Raw genomic sequence first — 814 nt, 5'->3', positions numbered from 1 at the left:
GTTTGCATTGGTGAATGCATTATCAATGTTAACAATTCTTTTTTTTTTCTTTTTTTTAAGCATTTGTGCTTTTTACTAAGCTTTTTCATCATGGGTACCCTTAGATAACATTTTGAATATTCTTTGTTCTCTTGGTCTTTAGTAATTGCTTTGAAATTATTTACATAAAAACACTCATTTCTGTCATTTAGCATTTAGAGTTAGGTACATATAGTCATGATTATTGTAACAAGTTAAATACAATTATATTTTCACATTTTTCAGATTAAGATGGTGAATAGATCTTATTCAAGAAATGGAGTGCCAATACAGATTATGGAAACCATCTACAAGTAGTTAATATGAAGAGCAGGACTAGGAGACTTGAAACAAGGCAACATATGTGATACCACAACCCTGCTTTTTTTTTCTGATCTACTTTCTAGTCTATTATATGTAATTATTTTCAATATATATTTTTTTAAATACTTCCCCCCCTTTTTTTTGCCTTACAAGTGTATAGTGATTACTTTTAAGCAATTTTTTTTAGATGCAATTTATTTACTTAAATGCTCTGCTATTTGATATCTGGTTGAATTCAGATGATAACAATTGCCTCTTAATCTGTAATTATAAAATTATTTATTTAGCTTGCACTTTTTTTTTAAATAGTTCAAGATGTTGAGTATTGATTCAACTTTTAGCTTGGGAGATAAATAGCCAAAGCTGTAAATAGACAGGCCAGGTAATTGAAACTAGAGGTAAACATCATGGGAAGTCCAATTATAAGGCAAGTATTTTTTCTTTATATCTTATTTAACATAATTATTCAAAC

This window comes from Biomphalaria glabrata, unplaced genomic scaffold (genome assembly GCF_947242115.1).
Source record: "Biomphalaria glabrata unplaced genomic scaffold, xgBioGlab47.1 scaffold_19, whole genome shotgun sequence".
NCBI classification, from domain to species: Eukaryota; Metazoa; Mollusca; class Gastropoda; family Planorbidae; genus Biomphalaria; species Biomphalaria glabrata.
Note: the sequence above shows the minus strand (reverse complement) of the source record.